The following is a 16,774-nucleotide window of genomic DNA, read 5'->3' on the forward strand; positions in this document are numbered from 1 at the left end:
GGGAGTATACTATTAAACATACACTAAGCAGGGGATTATTTATTTATATAGATCAGATTCAACTAAGCAGGGGTTGATGGTGCTGTTTTGCCATCTGTTCACCACCAAGAGACCAAACCATATACTGAAGATACTGTTAAGTCCAAGGATGCTTTCCCCGACACAATATTCTGAGTATGTACCTTCTATGCATGTGGAAACATCCTGCATGGGAAATACGACCTCTTATCCATAGCCTCCTGGTCTGGAAGCTTTGGAGGGTGATGGAGAGTCTCCCATCAGAAAAGCACCTGCAGGTTTTGGCCCTTTACACCATGCTGTTATGCTCCTGTAGGGTCTTTGGGGCTGCAGAAGCTATCACAGGATTGGACCCTGCATTTTGAATAGCATGTGTGGCTTTAAGTCATGGAAGACAAGGTTACCCACTCATGCATTCCTGCTGAAATACTCAGGGAGTTGTAGTTGACTCCTAACACTGTGAAAAGAAAGCACCTGGACACAAACATACACAGGTCTGTCAACATGCACGGGTCAGCTATATCAGCTCCACAAGAGGTTAAACTGCATAAAAACAGTCATGACACATGCAGTTCACTTGTTCTTTAACCTTCCCTGACAAGAACAGAAACTGCCTAGTTTGCCATCTTCAAAGACCCAACCAATCACTCCCCCAAACTCATCGTTAGGTCCCTCCCCTGAGTTACAGGCCCCGTCTGACTATGTACATGTACCTTGTACCAGTGTACCTCGGAGCATCTCCTGTCACCCAGCAAGTGAGACGCCAAATTATGGAGCGTGCACAGTTGTGCAGAGCTACAGCCAGGCAGAGTTTTCCTGTTTTTCCTTTCCATGTTCTGTGCCTGCAGCTTGGCAGCACTTGGCAGACTGCAGAGCACAAGGAAGGCGGGATTGCCAGGGCATAGGAGGCAGACCAGGCAACGAACAGCAACCAAGTCACAGCACCTTGACCACCAGACCAGTATTGCATGCTGGAAGTGCAAAAAGTGTAATGGGGAAAGGCCGTGACCTGTTAATAAATATTCCATCTGGAAGCCAGTGTCTCCACTGGCTGTTGGCAAAGGCAAAATCTTGAGTAGAAGAGGGTTTTTTTCTGACCCACTACTCCTCATAGGGTTTATCAAATGTTGCACTGTTCTTGACCGTCTCAGTTGGTCCCAAAAAACCTACATCATCACCAGCATTCAGAAAAATGTGTGAGGAGGAAAGAGCAGCAGAGAGGAGCTGTTACAGACTGACCCTAATCCCTGTTCCCCATCCCCCTGTGCTGCTCAGGGTGGGATGGAGGTAGAGGAGTGAGCAAGGAAGGAGTGACCTGGGAGGAAGCGGGGTTGGGTCGGAAGGTGATTTAGATTTTGTGTCTCACCATCCAACTCTATTTTTAGTTTGCAATAAATTAAATCCGTTTTCCTCAAGTTGAGTCTGTTTTGCCTGTGACAGTAATCCGTCAGTGGTCTCCCTGTCCTTATCTCAACCCATGAGCTTTCCCATCTTATTTTCCCCCCTGTCCTTTTGAGAAGGCGTGAGAGAGTGGCTGGGTGGGCAGCTGGCAGCTGGCCAAGGCTAACCCACCACAGTGATATAGACAATATATACATATATAGAATTATAAGTAGAAAGGGGTGTATAAATGTTTATAAATATATATTTTATTTTTTTATACATAGATACGCTATACCCTGTACTACGTGATATAGGTACTACTACTGTCCTACACTATATAACAGGTAATATACACACATTTATCAAGATACAGGAATACATATAGCCCTAAAAGCATAAGTATAAAATGGGTAAAACATTCCTTAGTAAGAGCTAATGGAATGCATAGGCCAGGTCAGGGTCCTGAACTTTACCAGGCTGCAGAGCAAGCACTGCATGTCCGGGGTGGGGGGCTTGAAAAGAGCAGAGGGACGCCAAAAGGGTGGCGGGACACAGACATGTTGGAATGTGCCTGAGGGCTACGGACCCCTCCCAGGGGGCCACCAAGGGCCCCCTGGTGCAAATCCTGTCACATGCAGCGACCGATCCTGTGAGCTGGACGGAGAAGGACAAGACCTTAAGGGAATCCCCCAAATGGCCATGTGAACCAGAAGAACCGTCCGATGGGCTGGTGAACCGCAAACTGGATTTGGAAGTAAGTGTCACACAGAGAGGGTGGGTGGCGGTGGGAGCTCCCTTTGCCCATGGTTGTGGGGGGGATCTTCTAGCTACCTGCAAGACCGCTATGGGGTGCAGGCTGCTGCTATATATGTTGCTTTATCCTTAGGTCGATGAAAGTCCTAAGGTCCTGAAAACCTTACAAAAGGTTTCAGGAAGCTCTGTCTGACTGAGTGAGGGGGAATCAGGAGCATGCCATGACTTGTCTGCCTTCCTGCCTGGGCCTGCAGCAGCCGAAGAAAGGAGCGTGGGTACAGCATTGACAGCGGTGTTCAAGGAAAAAAAGGAAAAAGCCTAGAGAATTCTCATTGGCAACCAACTCCCCTCATACCCTGCTAGCAAAGTTTCTCTGTACTTGAGTTAAGTTGATTGTCCAGTATTTCCTTTTATAAGCTTGTGCAATAGCATGTGAGTAGACCTCTATGCCACAGCTTCTGTTAGCAGAGATCTACTGTCCTCCTGGGGAGGTGGGAAGCTTTGGGCGTATAAATCCCCTTTTTGAAGCTTCTAAAAGGCAAATTGCTGATCTCAGTAGAAGCCAAGTGGCAACCTAGCTTGCAAACCAGGGTGCTTATAGCTTAGCCAAGGCAGCAAGAAACCACTTTGAAAGATACATGTGGTTATGGCAGAGGTGGATGCACTGTGGGAAGCAGACCTGGTGGATATGCAACAGTTTTCCATCATAATGATGGTGTTCAGTACATCTTATCAGTGACAGACATACTATCCAAGCTTGTCTCAGCCATTGATCCAAAAGGCAAAAATGTTCTGAGGTAGCTGGGGCTTTTAAAACAATTTTAGAAGACAGTGCAAGCCCAAGAAATTACAGAGGGACCAGGGAAAAGAATTTTTAAACCAGCCTTTAAACAAGCTGTTAAAGCAGATAATGTTCACCATGTTATTACTAATAATGAAGTAAAAGCCTCTGTCATACGGCGTTTTAACAGGATGCTCAAAACCAAGGTGTGGGGGTATTTTACAACATGCAACACTTCTCACTACATTGATGTGTTGTCAAAGTTTATAAAGAGCTATAACCATAGCTTCCACCAAGCTATCAGAGCCAGGCCTGTGGACATGAACACTTTAAACTCTGCAAGGGTTTGGAAAACCATATAAAGGGTTGTGTTTAAAATTAAAGAATCTGTGCCTCTGCTGAAAAAGGGAGACCTCATCAGGGAGTCTAAAACAAAAGGGAGATTTGAGAAAGGCTATGAGCAGATGTTCGCAGATGAAATTTTCATAGTAGCTGAAATTGTGAGAAGGGGACATGTGCCTGCGTACTACTTAGCAGATTGTGATCACAAAGCAATTGAGGGGACATTTTACCTTGAAGATCTTCAAAAAATGAACCCTGATGAGGACAGAATCTACAGAAATGGGAAGAACATCACTGCAGAAGGGAAAGGAAGAAAGAAAACAGCTGCTGGAGAAGTGACGGGGCTGCCCCCAGAAATTTAGCAGTTGGACAGGAACCTTCCACATCCACATCCACAACATCTAGTGATCGGCAGCGGAGCAGGGGAAAAAGGAAGGGTGGCAGACGGGGGATCATGGAATATCATGCTGCCCAGCAATGCCAGCACTGACATCTTTCCACAATACACCAGCATGAACTTTACTGTAGAGCTGGTGAGGCGCCTTGAGTACTCAGGCAAGTGGGAGATGGGGCTGGTGGAAATACAGTACCCCCCCAGCTGGGATAACATCAGCAAAGATGCTACCTTTGAAATACCACTGCAGGGTAAGATATGGCAGTATACATTGCAGAAAGGCTATTATCTGTCCCTCTCCATGTTGATGGAACATGTGAACGATCATATTAACTCCCACAAAAGAAATTCAGCCATCAACTCTCCGGCAGTGGACCTGATCAGTGACCCCCATCATAATGAAAACAAAGCTTAAAGCAGATAAAATCCTTACACTTGTTCTACAAACAGAGATCTAGCACATATTTTGGGGGCTTCTCTGCAGGTTGCTGCTAAGAAATTGCCCTGTCTGATGGACATCAGTGGAGGGTTTAACTCACTCCACCGCTACACACATCTTGCAGAGCACCAACTTGCTGGGGAGTTTGCAATTCCATTATTGCTCTGTGTTCAACCAGTGATAATAACAATGAGATCATTATAGTGACATATCATAAGCTGCACTATGTGCTGGTAGACCACCAGCACATCAACACAATCAGCATTGAAATGAAGACTGACCAGCATAAGCATGTCTCATTTGCTTTGGGTAAGTGATTGTGAACTGCATCTTCAACCCTGGAAGTATCTAAGATTTTAAGAAACCACACCAAAATAGTACTGGTAAAAATTTTGAGGACCCATCCGTGCATGTGAATTATTACAGAGCCCAGGCTGGCAACAGTCTCCCTGGTTTTCAAGCTGTTCTGTGTGAAGCATGGTGTGGGTGTTCCAGGTATATTCTGTAGCCTGTTTAGAAAGACCACCCCACAACTGAAAAGGGGTTTGGAAATTGTTAAGCAACGTATTAACAAGATACTGCAAAATACATGTCTGGACATGTTTCCAAGGTTGTCCCAAAAAAGTTGGAAATGCCAGCAAATCAGGAAGGCTTGGGGCTTGTTTGTATTCAAATAAAAAGCCATAAAATAAAGAGATGCATGTCAGGCCCCCAGAGGGAAGGTCCACCCAGCCCTTTAAAAGAAAAAGGAAGGGGGGACACCAGACAACAGTCTGATCAGGACAAAAAGAAGAAAAAGAACAAGAAGCCAGGCCAAATGGTGCAAAAGAAACAGAAAACCCAGAGAAAGAGGTCCCATTCTACCTATAGAAAAGGAAATATATTTTAAAAGGGAAGGCTTTCAGTCATGGCTGCTCAGAATAGTGTACCAAATCCAAGCTGGATTTGTCTGACGTGTCCCCAACACAGACTTGCTTTGAGAAAAGCCTTTTTAGTGAGGTGCCTTCACTTTTCACGGTTGCAGAAAGTTGGTACCTCTGGATTTTTTCATAACTGAGAATGGGGAAGATTACATAGATCTGAACGACACCCTGCTGTACCTTTTGCTGCAAGACTGTAAAAGCTGACAGGTTGAACCTATGTGCTGGTGAGGCTGTGGGCCTCATGAGCTACCCACTGGACTCTGTTTGCAGCCAGCTGGACGTCAGGCTGGGGGACCAGCTGCCACAGCCCCGCTGAGCTGCCTCTCGATTACAGCCATGACAGATTGTCCATGCGTTTCTCCATGGGGTGGCTCTACAAGGACACAGCAGGGAGCGGGCACACTGGATCACATCAGTAGTCAGCAACGGTCGGCTCTGATGGCCCAGAGTCGTACTGAAATATTCGGACTGCTCCGTGGTGCTCTGTTCTTTCAAGGCAAGCTTTCGTTGAACGGTGTGAATGTAAAAATTGAGCCCATGTGTATCAAAGACAACTTTTGCTTCATCAGCTCCCCAGCAGCAGGCACTGGTCATTACATCTGCCTCGCTGGTTGTGAAGAAAGCACGGGTGATGCCTGGAGTGCGTTGGAGGCACACTGGCACATTACTTATGGCTAATGCAAAATAGCCAGTGCACCAGATGGGCATGAAAGCGTCCAGCATACCAGCCAGCAGTCGTATTGGCAACCAGAAAAATTTGTTTCTGGAACAGCTGCACAGAATTCTTGTTACTGGGTTCATAGATAACAACGCTTTTAGCAGCTATTATGCTAAGAACCCTTTCAAAATTCAAGCATTATGATATACATTTTGTGGCCCTGTATGTGGATGGTGAACTAATGCCAGTGAAACCCAGTGCCAGCACTGCAGCCCAATTTTGAGAATGTCTGCTGTGTGAGAGAGCACACAGCTTGTTCAGACGATTGGCAGCTGTATGAAAGACCATTCCCTGCTGGTTGACAGGGAAGAGTTCGCCGGTGGCTGTACCCAGTTTGCCTTTGACCTACCTCCAGACAAAGAATGTGCTGATCACTATTCCCAGATTAAAACAGGAAACCTGAGAGCAGAAGTACATTTTGCAGGGGCCTTGATCACCAGTGTTAATATGGTTGTGTACAGGGTATTTGACAAGATGATAGAAATGAACCAGTGGAGACACATGCTCGTTGACTGCATGTGAGGATGGACACTGAACGGCTTCCTTGCCTTTTTTTTCAGCAGACCCCTATGCCAAAGAAACATTTGTAGGCGTTTACCTGAGCTACTGGCTCCCTGGGGCCTGTGTTTCTCCAGGACCAGCAAGCATGGTTATGAATAGCACAACTTCCCTGGTTGTCCCAGTTGCCCTAGTGTACTTGTGCGTTCTTCTCATACTGTGTGCACATAATCCAACACCTCCTGGACTACGCGGTCAGAGGCCTCAGGAGTCTCAAGGGGCTTTTCCACTTCTGTCTGCACAGGAAGCCCAGGGGAAAAACAGCCCACAGGGCAAGTACACCTTTACTTTGATCATCCCAAAGCAGGTTGTCAGGGTGTCAAAATTCTCAAAAATAACTTTGGGGAGTCCAAAAGACTATTGTTTTGGTTTGATGATGAAGGGAGAGAGGCTAGTAAAATCATAGACATTTATCCTTTCATTGGGAGCTGCTTTGTAATATGGACAAATGGTATTTGTCCTGCCAGCAGCAAGCACATCTCTGGGGACGAGCGGTGTGGGTGGTTTGATCCTGGCTAAGAACTGTGCAAGCTTCCCATCTGATTTTGTTATCGCGGCCCACGCATGCTCCCATATAGATCTGACGTGGAAACCGACTCTCTTTAGGTAGTCCCTCTTTTGTGTTACAACACATTTGTATATGTGTTGCATATACAAATATCCAAAGGTGGTCTCCACCAGAGGGTTCTGGTCATTTTCATGGTAGCATTTGACACAGCCATGGAAAAAGCACCATTACATTCAAAAGCCATTGACACGCCATCCATAACTGCATAGACATGCAAGAAGTAGGATCCTATTTGATATTCACCACCTTGTAATGCCTGATTTTAGTGACAGATTTTAGTGTTTTCGTTTTCAGCCACATACACGTGCCATTGAAGGGGGGTTGTATATCTCTTTTTCCTTGAACGATAGTCATCTGAAGGAAGAGTGCTACTGTGTCAGGTTTAAGAAACATAAACCAGTATGTGGACATGCAAGTAGAGGCCAGTGTAGTTCACTGTAAGGGGTCTTCACCTTTTCACTGTCTTCTTTCTCATAGAATGTGTGACGGGTTATCACCAGAATCTCATTCCTATATGATTTCAAAAGTTTTTACATCTTTCTGGCAATAGTAACTCAGTTGTTTTTGCAAGTCAAAAATCTCCTGACTAGCTGTGTGCCATGCCAAGAACTGTTTTTCCTCTTCAAGCATCATGCTGTCCACCCCATAATATTGCAGTGGTGGAAGAGGCCCCACATAAATTTGGGTTTCAGCAGTGTTGAAAATATGGGGGAAATAACCTTTGCAGCCCTCCATACCCAAAGCTTGGGGAGGGCTGCTCAATTTCATGGGTAGAAAATTTAGAGTCAATGAAACATATACTCAGGCTGGGTACTTCTCTGCGTGTGAGTTCACTGCTTTGGGTGATAAAACTGCACATCCTTCAGAAGCCAACCAACAACAAAGTAGCCATCCCAGCCTTTGGCATTATGTGCTAGGAAAGTATAGCCCTGAAACTTTGTGTCCACAAACAACTGAATAAAGTCTACAAGACATGTCCTCCCATTCTCATTCAGTTTTCCGTTCTGCCCCTTCTTCTTCATCCCAGGGGGCATCTGGTGCCTACTCCATGGAAAAAATGTAGTTTGGGTTATGGGTCCCAGTTTCCTGCATACGTTCCATTGTCATAGATAATATAGTCCTGCCCTGCCTCTGGATTTTTGATCATGGGCATCAAACACCAGTGCTGGTTTACGTTACAGATCTGTTCACAGCACAGCCCACACGTCCAGACTTTACATTTGTGATGTTTTTCTACATAGGCTTTACACTTTTCACAGAAACCTTAGCCAAACAATCGATTTGTTTTTTAACAGCCAGGGCAGGGCCTTGTGCCTCGCAAACATTTCCCAGACCTGCACAGCAGCCTCCAGCTGGGGCACCTTATCTGTCCCCAGGTTAACTGCACAGTCATGAGACAAGCAGAGCCAGCAATACTATTTACAGCTATGGCCATGGTTATACAATGTATGACAAAGCTCACAAAAGTTTCTTACCCCAAATACCTTCCTAACATCCTTAACACCTTAATAATGTTAATTGTGTAAAAGAAGGAAACAGATCTTGTGATACTGAAGACCATCATTTGGCTTAAAAGTCCCCCAACCCATTTTCCCCCGGAAAGGAAGATGATGAGTATACTTACACGTTGCAGATTCTCAAACAAGGAGATGTCACTCGGCATGACCTTCCTGTGCACCCCAGCTTGTCATGTAGCTCTTCTGCTCTGCTTAACAATTCTGCATCTGTTAGATCCCTCACAGCTGTATGCTCTGTGTAAGACTCCCAGCAAAATAGAGCTTATTGTGACTGTTATTTAGAGGAACTAAATAACACCACTTTTTGTCCCTAGTTTTGGAATGAAAGATGTGCTGTAGGGTTCTGCATACCCCATTCCTTATGGCTTTTGCAATAATGGTAGCTAGGCAGAAAGACTGATCAAAACACAGCTCCTTCTTACTTTGCAAAATAGTACTGACTCAGACTAAAAATCTCGCAGCCTTCATATAGCATAAATTAATAGTGTGAGATTACAAAGAGTTATGCACGCTGGCAGTTTCAAGACAGAGCTGAGTGTAATCACCAGGTTCAAACAGATGGTGTAAATGATCAAAAATCTGCTCTAAACCCCAAACAAGTGTTTCATAAGCTTCATTTAGTGACACCTGATCTAAATAACTAAGCTGTATTCTTCTACATATTGTCTCGCTTTGAACCTTGGGATCAGCCATTCCCACTGCTGAATATGCACCACAGAAGCCATGGGGTGATCTGCCACCTCCTCCACCACCCCTGCTACATTTGAGGGTGGGGTAAATCTGGGCATTCAAATGCCTCCTTAGTGCTTGGAAGTGCAGCCAGTGGAACCCCTGGGAAACATCCTTGTGCTCAACAGCCTCTTGCTCTTCAGGGTGCTGCAGTAACTGGGAAATCCCTTCCAGGGGGTCATCTTCTACTCTACTGGGAGACTTGTTTACTGGCCCACTAGTTCAGAAAAGTAGTTTGCATATAGGAGCCCCGTAAGCACTTGCCAACAACACACTTGCTCTTTCTGCAGCGGCTGTGGTCTCTAAGAGCACAGGGCTGCAGTGTGTGCCCCAAAGTCTATGTCTTGCTGCTTTTGCAGTAATCATTGTCTAACATGCATGCTTGGTCTTCTGCATTTTCTTTGCAGCATTGCCCTAAGGACAAAGAGACATATATAATAGCACAGGTTTCTAGTTCAACACACTAAAAAAAAAGCAGATTTGCATCAAACAGACTCCTTGAAATATGAGTATTTAATTTGCTAATACAGTCTGGGTAAAAGTGGGAAACTGTTAGCCAGTCAAGAACAAGAGTGAGGCTAAGAAATGACTGGCAACCCATGACGTTCCAGTCATCTCTGTAGTTAGAGGTGGCCAGCCTCAAAATAGGTCTTTAAAATACATTTTAAAGTCAATTAACCAGTTTTAGAAGGAACATGTCTGATGGTCTACAGAGCTGCAAATGGCCTGAGAGGGTCAAGCTCTGCTGCAGGAAGGGATTTAGACATTTGGCACAAAACCAGAGGTGACTGGATGTCAGCAGAGAAATCCAATTGTTCTGCTGTTATTTTGTGTCATCAGAGAGTCCCAAGGCAGACTTAACACTAGAACAGCTGACAAGTCAATACCAACTGGGGACTAATCAATTTGTGTAGCCTCCAGCTGGAGGTTACAAAAAAATCAGAATCCAGTTACAGAGCCTGTATTAGGAAACTACCTTAAAAATCTCCCATCATTGTCCCTGTTGAAACAGTGCCACAAAGGCTAGTAGCTGGAGAACAGTATATTAACCACTACTTTAGTCACTGTCATTAATCTTCCCCAGAGCACATCAAGCTGAAACTCTGAGTAACTCCCATTGACCAAGCTGTACTGATAATGGCAACAAGATCATTTTTTTAAGAGGAAGGTGAGAGTGTACCTGAGGTGTTACACTGGCTAAGTCGGTGTAACAAAATCTGGCCTATGATATTCGCAAATAGAATAGAAGAAATTTTGGACAGAGCTGAATGTGGTATGTGGAGATAATGCAGCAGTCACAGCAAAAAATAAACATCTTTAAGACAGAAAAATAATGCTGCATCTTGGTGTGGACTCTGCTGAGCTGCAGCCGGGGATGAGCAAGCAGTTGTGATAGTTGAAGAGCAGCCTTCTCTGAATTAAAGGCAAATGAAGGAGCTCTGAAATCAGTAGAAGCCCCTGCTCACAGAATAGCTCAATAAAGGGAGAACACATCGTTCTAGGTAGAAAGAGGAAAGCAGTCCAGTGCCTTGTAAAGACGTAGTGAAGGACTATAGAGTGCAAAACATGTAGGCTCTGAACTGATGAAGAAACCACGGTAGTGGAGGAAACACGGACTGCAAGCACAAAGAGAATATGCACAGCAACCCAATTGCCACGGACCATTTCTGGAGGGCTACCCATTCTGGAGGGCTACCCATTCTGCAGCTGTTGGCGGGAATATCAGTCCTACAGACCTTGGTCCCAAGTGACCAAGATTCAAGTTTGGTATGCTAACTGCGTGACACACTGGCAGGACACACAGGAAAGGAAAAAAGAGAAGAAAACAGTGTACCTCACACTTACTCCCATTTCAGGATTGACTACTGGGACTTACTACTCTAAATATATATGTGTCTTCTGGGACTCCTGCAGACCCAGAAGCATCTGTACCCACACTCTTTTTCCAGCTTACGCTAGTTAAATGAAAGATGTAGCTGCACAAAGCCTGGCCCCTCAACTTAACCTCTCTGCCTTTTCACATATACTCGCTTTTAGGTGGCAAGATGTATGTTATTAATCCTTTTTCATAACCTTCCAACGTATTCTCTTAGTCACCCAGTAAGTGACTCATTCTTGCCAAGGACGCGAGTTAGCTCTGCGAACACTCTCCTGCCTGAAGTTCCTTGTAGGATGACGTATTCTCTTTCCCTGTTCTCAGAGGTCCTGCTCAGGCTGTTTGTTTTATGCACATATGTACAAACAGCCTCTTTTGGATCAATATGCTTTTCCTGCTTATTAAAGCAAAGCATCAAGGGCCTAGTAAGGTAATTTTTTTCTTCATCATGAGAGCTGCAGGCAGTGTATCCCAGACAATTAACAGCATAAGGCAAAAATACAGCTCTTCTCCTGTTCAGCAAGCTCAAGATAAGAACTGCACTACACATTAGCAGGAAGGGCACTGACCTTCATTTACCAAAAATATTTTAATTTAAAATGCATGTGTTAGGGGGGAATAGAGACTGCAGTATAACAGAATGTCGCCAGAACAGTGTTACAAGCTATCTTCTGTAATAAAGGCAAGACATGAAATTACTATCTTCTATTTATCCCCTGGTATTGCCATTAGGGGTCAAAAAACTGTGAAACCATGTCACCAACTAAAACATACAAAGACAAATCAAGAAAACAAGTCAGGAACCCAGTTCAAATAAGGACAACTGTGACCATGCTGCAGCAATAGGAGCTAAAATTATAAAAAAGCAATTGACTGGTCCATGGATTTCCATGGTCACTGTACCTTGGTAATTTCTTATTAAATGAGAAATAATTATGTGATGAAGCCAAGTTCTGCATTTTCAAAGGAAATCTAAATTTAAAACTGCAAGGATTAGTTTCTCATGAAGATCCTGTTTCTCTTTATAAATTGATAAGGAAAATCTATTAATAACAAAAACTTACCTCCATGTGTTCACATCCAGAAATCTTGCCAGATTCAACTCCAGGTTGGCCTTGGCTTTCCTGGTGCTATCCCTGCAAGATCAGACAGCAACTCTATACTCCTCCTGGGTCACCTGCCCCAGCTTCCACTCCTTATACACTTCCTTTTCAAGTCTCAGTTCAGTTAGGAGCTCCTTACGCATTCATGCCGGTCTCCTGCTGCCTTTGCTTTCCTACTTGTTGGGATGGAGCTTTCTTGGTCTTGGAGGAGGTGATCCTTGAATATTAACCGGCTCCCATGGAACCCTCTTCTTTCCTGGACCATATCCCATGGGATTTTTCAAAGCAGATTCCTGAAAAAGGCCAAAGTCTGCTCTCCTGAAATCCAGGGTTGTGTTCCTGGTTTTTGCCTTGATATTGCCTCTCAGGGTCCTGAACTCCAATGTCTCACGGTCACTGCAGCCAAGGCTGCCCCTGACCTTCACATCCCCAACCGGTTCTTCCTGGTGTGAATTAACCAGTAACGTAGCATCCCATGACCTTACTGAAACATCCGCGCAATATTTAGCAACAGAAGGAGACTCCTAAGCTTGCCGACCTGAGTTCTGTCTTCATACTCTTTGCCATCTTACTGCCAAACGTGTTAAAAAAGTGGGCAGTGAGACTTGCTGAGATCACACGAAAGCTCCAGCCCGAATCTGGCACTGGGGAACACTACCAGTGCTTTGAGGGGATTTATGTTTTGGCGTGGAAAGCAGAGGAAGTGTAGTGACCGGCTATCGGGACTGTTGGTCTAGCACTAAGGGGCTGTCTGTTCATCTAGTCAGTGCTTGGAAGAGGGAAAAAGGAGTCTTCTTCCTACTTGGGAGCAGGGATCAAGTCAACAGGAACTGGGAGCTGAGAACGTGTTTCTCTGAGGAAGAAAGAACCTGCCTCTCCCAGTAACAACTCCAATTGCTTCTTTCATAGCAGCATTTCTTACCTTCTAAAAGAAGACATCTTCCTTTAGAATGATTTTCACTGCGGAGAGTTGAGGGCCAGTGCAGGAAATGGAGAGTAGAAACGTTGTTCTCACTTCCAGAAATAATATGTCACTTCATAGTCCTAAAACTTGTGTATGTTTCTTGCTGTACATTTTGTCCTGAAATTTTACGTTGTGTGGGAAGTCTCTAGTTATGAAATTATATCTGAAAAGCAGAGCAAACTGTGTTTTTAGAGGAGGTGATTTTACAAAACAATGTTTGCATTATGCCGTGTACATACTTTTGCACTTTTGAGGAGGAAGAAAAAAGCACAAGAAAGGGAGGACGAATGAATTTACTATTGTCTGTGAAGGCTGCAGATGCTTTACATTAGACCAACTTTTTGTACGTTAAGAAGTGCATCTTCCTATTATCTGCTCATTTTTAGGTGGCCAGTTCTAAACCATTCAGTGAAGTAACCTCGCCGTTACCTTACCATAAGGTGAAGCAAAGTGACAGATCAGCTCGGGATTCTCTTAAATTCCATGTGGAATGAGGGACTTGTAATTTGCTGCTAGTAATAATAGAACAGGGCTAATACCGCTGCTGCTATTACCACCCATCTCAAACCGATCTTTTAAAAACTATACGCAGGCTTGTGCTGCGTTTCAGTTCAGGTGAACTGTTCACAAAAGAAAACACTGTTTGGGATGGACAGGTAGCGATACCTGGCTAGAAGGGGCAGAACGTGAACAGGTAGGTGGGACTTCCAGCCAGTGATTTCCCCCTTGTTAAGCGGCATACGCCTCTGGAGAAAGCCGATCTTGAAGTCATTTCAGGAAAAGGGGATCCCAATGTCTTTCTTCTTCACTGACTAAGGTGGTATGTCTTAACTCCAGTTGTTTGTTGTTTTAGTGAGCACCTCTAAAGGTCCTTATCCAAAGTCCATTCACATGAATAGAAATACTGACAGGGGCGGGGGGGAGCCAAATCCCTGCGTCAGTATGATGTTGTACCAATTTTCATGTGTCATCTGTTCTGCCCCTTGTCATATGCAAAGTATTCACAATCCAATCAGCATATTGGGAAATGACAAAGAAGTCATGCAGCCCAGGAAGATCTGCGCACTTCTGTTCTGAGAAATAGCTTGGTACCAATCAGTCCTTCTCATTCATGCATATTTCTTCAGCGTACCCAGAAATTTCAGAGGCATTATCTAATGGAGGCAATTTCACAGCCGTATTTTCTCCAGATGGAAAGACTGTAACGCAAGTACATAACGTAATTGAGATTACAAAGAGCATTTCCTGTAAGAAATGTGTTGTGTGATATCTCTTTTACTTTCATGCTAAAGTATTGAAAATACCAATGAAAGATTAATTGCCAATAACAGTTGCCGAAGTACTTTTTTTTTAGCTTCATCTTTTGATAATTGTGAAGTATCAAATACATCAGTTAAGGTAGTTAAAAAATAACAAGTGGAAAATCATGTCTCTTCTGTTACCATGTATTCTAACGTTCCGGTTCCACGAGGAGGGTTGATGGTTCAGAAGACAGTAATGGGTAATTCTAGTTATCTGCCATGGAGAAAATGTGAGGGACATGATACCTTGGCACAGGGAAGATGAAAGGCCTGCAGAAGTAAGCGAAGATATTAAAAGAAAAAAAAATCACCCCAAATCCTTAATTTTGCAAAAAAATAGTGATAGACTATACTGAAGTTTCCCTGCCCAACTTTACTGTTTACAACTGCTTACAACTTTACAGGCCACGTTTTTATAAAAGCTGTAGAGAAGTCTAGCTTCTAAGCAGCCTACAACTAGGCCAAAATGGAGATGACCAAACGGCTCTTTGCCAATGCCTGTGTTTGACTTGGACGTGTAGTAAGTAACAACACATTCGTGTCAGCACTGGTCTAACTTGCTTGACTATTAGCAGCAGCAAAACCAACGTAATACAATCTTGGATGGGAGTTTCTTGTGCAAATACAACCTTCGGTCTAGGATTCCTTGCACAGTTGCTAAAGAAAGTCACTGCTAGCGCACTAAAAGACCTGAACTGACTTGAGACCAGGTCAGCACTTTGTCAGATGCGGCATTGCTACATCGGACTCCACGGCAGTGGCACCCAAGAAGTTGTAGCTGTGTCAAATGTGCAAAAGTCTTTCACGCAAAAGCTCTAGCTGGGCCACATTGTTACAGCAATATGATAGAGGGTTGCTTCGCTCTCAGTCACAAATTCAAACCTGCCTTAGATTAGCAGTCACAGAAAGCGATTAGTATTGATACGAAAAGGCTCTAGAGCCATTGCTCTGCATCTGCAGTACAGCCTTGTGCTGGAAGGGTTCGTGTCCTGACCATCTCTGCCGAGTACTGCTCAACCAAAATACCAAACTTGTAGCAGAAAAGAATGTTTGCTCTTCACGTGTATTATGCTTGGTCGTTCTCTGCCTGTCATTCCTTGACTGTCCTCTAGGCTCAGTCAGACTCCAGCCCTTGTAGCAAGGCCCTGGTAGAGCCAAAGAGAATGGTATTTCATCTGGTTTTAATGCCTGTTCGTTAATAATTGAACTGGCATCTGCAGTAACATCGGAAAGAACATTGAACGGACAGCAGTGAAGTAGCAATCATCTAAGGTAATTACCGCCAGAAAGAGGTTTGAAATTGAGTCTGAGCTAAACATCTCAGCTCTTTCCATAGGCGGTGGAAAGACGGTGGTTTGTTCTTTCAAAAAATCACCATCTAAGGAAACTGGGGTGTATCATATACTAGCAGTACTTAGCTCTCCTCATTGATTATCTAAACTGGACGACTAGTCAAAACTGGATGCCAAGCTTTCACGTGGGCAATGCTAAGTGAGATGAACAGCGCGCATACTAACCTGCAGTCAGTATTATCAGAGGAGCCAGAATAATTTTGAAGCCAACCATACCACATCTCATCACCGGTTCTAGACACTAGAATTTGCCTTCAGCCATTTTCCTTCTCCTCCTCTGCGTACAGGATCCTTGAAAGGCATACGATATGTGTCTGATGAACGGCAGGTTTGCAGAAGAAGTTAAGGAGACACAGTTTTAGGCCCTATCAGTTAATGCCATTGTTTTTCTCTCAAATATCAGGCATGCTGCTACTTATGTCTGATATCAAAGATGCGATCAAACGGTCTTTCCATATCTCCCCGCTCTTCACTGAACCAAACCGCTTTCACCAGCGAGAGGGCTGCTCCTCTGTTTCTTTTTCATTGTTTAGTCACAATCCACTTGAACTCCCACGTTGCAAATGAAGGTGAAAATGCCAGTTTTGTAAAAACCTCTCTCAGGGCGCTTCCGTGTGGCACATTTTTCCCGATTCCCTCACGTGTCAAGGGCCAGCACAGCTGTTTGGGAGGGAGGCTCGTTAGCCTAATGCAGCAAGGTAAGCTTTTGTGCGTAAAGACAGGAGCAGCTTGCTCGTGTTTCCTGTGGTGTCCTACCCTTTTACGAATGAGAGAGTATCTGGCTAAAATAATGAGTTTGACTGGCTTTTGTCAGCCACTCATCAGCATGAGGAATTTTGCTTATTTTTGTTAATTATGGGCCAGAGTTTTAAGGGCTTCCATTGCATGTGCCTCACAGTGGGTCTGCGTACCTGGTTTACGTTGGGCATTACGAGTTTTCAGCTTACCTCTAATACCCCCTGTGTTCTTCCTTTCCACAAAGCAGATGACAACTTTGCCCTTCCTTTCTTTGCCCAGTTGCTTGCTTTTGCTATGTCATGTGTCAATTCTAGGTA

This window comes from Mycteria americana, chromosome Z (assembly GCF_035582795.1).
Source record: "Mycteria americana isolate JAX WOST 10 ecotype Jacksonville Zoo and Gardens chromosome Z, USCA_MyAme_1.0, whole genome shotgun sequence".
NCBI classification, from domain to species: Eukaryota; Metazoa; Chordata; class Aves; order Ciconiiformes; family Ciconiidae; genus Mycteria; species Mycteria americana.